Below are 2,653 nucleotides of genomic sequence, written 5' to 3' on the forward strand. Positions count from 1 at the left end.
CAGGGGATCTTCCCAATCCAGGGATCAAACCCAGGTCTCCTGCATCGCAGGCAGATTCTTTACCGACTGAGCTATGAGGAAAGCTCATCTTGTTGGGGGGAATGTAAGTTGGTGCAGCCACCTTGGAAAACAGTATGAAGATTCCTTAAAAAAACAAAAGTGGAACTACTGTATGATCTAACAATTCCACTCCTGGATATGTATCTGGAAAAACAAAAACACTAATTGGAAAAGATGCTTACATCCTAATGCTCATAGCAGGACCATGTGTAAAGCCATGATAGGGAAGCAAGCCCCATTCCCATCAACAGGTGACTAGATTACAAAAATGTGTTACATATATGCAATGGAATATTACTCAGCCATTAAAAGAATGAAATACTGCCACTGCAACAATGTGAATAGACCTAGAGAATATTAAGTTCAGTGAAATAAATTGAATAAAGATAAATATTTTATGATATCATTCATATATAGAACCTAAAAAATAATACAAATGGATTATATGCAAAACAGAAACAGACTCAGAGACACAGAAAACAAATAACTATACATCAATTCAAAAAAAGAAGTTAAGTCTGGTAGTGCAGTAGATGGATTATCTACAAGAAGGAAGGAAATAGATTAACCAGAGTACAGTGATTAAAACTGTTCCACGTTTGCAAGGGACAGTCTGAGTGTGTAACATCTGTCTTAGTTTAAGTATTACAAGAGCCTTCTTCACTCTCCAAAATGTCCCTTTTGGTTATGGGGATAGGGGAGAGAGTAGGGACAAATTAAGGTGATGGCATTATCTGATACAAACTACTACACATAAAAAGGTAAGCAACAAGGATATGTTGTATAGCACAGGAGTTATACCCATTATTTTGTAATAACCTATAATACAGCATAATCTGCAAAAAAAAAAAAATAAAAATAAAAAATCAAATCAGTATGGTATATACCTGAAACTAACACAATATTGTAAGTCAACTATACATCAATTAAAAAAAAAAAAAGAAGATAAATCTGGCAGGGCTATAAACTAATGGATTAGTTACAGGAAGGAAGGAAATAGATTAACGGTGATCATATACCTAGATTTGCGAAGGATAGTTTGTGTAACAGTTGTCCTATTGTATGTATTAAGAGCCTTCTTCACTCTCCATAATGTCCCTTTTACATTCAAAAGTGTCCTGGTTTGGAAGAGACATAACCATGTGACCAAATATGAAGGGAAATGAGAACCTCAGTGATATCGGATAGTAGCAAGGTGAATAGAAGGGAGGAAGGACGTGAGAGAAATCTTGGCATAGTAGAATAATAAGCACTTTTTTGATTCAAGTAGCTGGACAGAAAAAAGAAAAAAAAAAAAAACCTGAATAATGGGTTAAAAAAGAAAGTGAAAAAAAAAGAAAAAGAAAAGATTTAGGAGAGAAAATGATGACTTCAGTTTGGAATCTGATGTACTGGCAGGATATGCTGAGCTGTATGGCAGTTTATGGGAAATGTGAGGCTGGAGATATAGCTGCACATATGGAAATGATAACTGAAATCATAAAGTGAATGACACTGCCAAGGAATAGAGAGTAATCAAAGGTGGCAAAGCAGCCTGGAGGATGTCAAGGAGTACATAGTTACAACTCTCATCTTGTAAATACTAAATGAGGTTAACAGTTCTATAATTCTTGATCATCTTGAACTCAGTCAAAATTACCAACTGCAGATGCAGAATGCTGAGTTTGAAAGTAGCTGATCAGGAAACCAAATGGCGACTTCACAAACTGTTTCCTGCTTGTTATCATTTCATTTAAAAACTTTTATCAACTTTTTCCTTTTGACTATATATTTTGGCCACGCTATGTGGCTTGTGGGATCTTAGTTCCCCAACCAGGGCTTGAACCTGGGGCCCCTCCAATGGAAGTGCAGAGTCTTAACCACTGGACCACCAGGGAAATCCCTAACATTTTTCTTTTGAATGTGAACTTCTGAGTGTTATGTTATAAATGTACTTCTAGCTCAGGGCTAGAGTGATTGATACAAGATAAACAGAGCAGTGACACTGGCCACTCAAGTACCTAACATTCTGTCACTCATTTTCTCAGCATATGTGTATGAATAATGTTATCTTTTCCTAACTAACTTGCTGTAGATTGCCAAGCTGAGGTCTCTCCCACCATTATCAGTGAATACATCAAGACTAAAGAACAAAATTAAGCTTTGTATTATTAGTGCATTCAGAACTATATGGTATATTGACAAATTGCTTAGTGTCCATATATGAAAGCCCAGGATTTACTGTTTCACTTACAGGGAGATATAAATTTTACCTAGGAAAGACCATGTACACTTTAAAATTACTATATGGAGTTGATAAACATATATATAAGGACATTTGAGTTTAATTTTAAGGTTGCTTTGACAAGTGAGGAAAAAAAGTGCATTTAAAACTTTTACATTTTGTAAGGCAAATTCATATTTTTTTGCTCTTAAAACAAAGCCATATGAAAATATTTTAAGTACAAAATTCTATTTAACTGTCCAGAAAGTTGAAATTAAACCACAGGAATACTGGCCTACTTTTAAGCTTGTCTCCTTTCAAAGAAACCTCAATGTTTCAGTATCGAGAGTATATACATAATCTACAAGTCTAACTGAAAACAGTGGCTTT

The 2,653-nt window shown here is 35.1% G+C and overlaps 1 non-coding gene across 1 annotated transcript; it reads right to left on the reverse strand.

The window, feature by feature from the left end:
- Positions 1 to 1,864: 1,864 nt before the first annotated feature.
- TRNAG-UCC lies at positions 1,865 to 1,937 on the reverse strand. Its single transcript has one exon. It is a non-coding gene; the product is annotated as a tRNA-Gly (tRNA).
- Positions 1,938 to 2,653: the final 716 nt, after the last annotated feature.

This window comes from Bos indicus x Bos taurus, chromosome 2 (assembly GCF_003369695.1).
Source record: "Bos indicus x Bos taurus breed Angus x Brahman F1 hybrid chromosome 2, Bos_hybrid_MaternalHap_v2.0, whole genome shotgun sequence".
NCBI classification, from domain to species: Eukaryota; Metazoa; Chordata; class Mammalia; order Artiodactyla; family Bovidae; genus Bos; species Bos indicus x Bos taurus.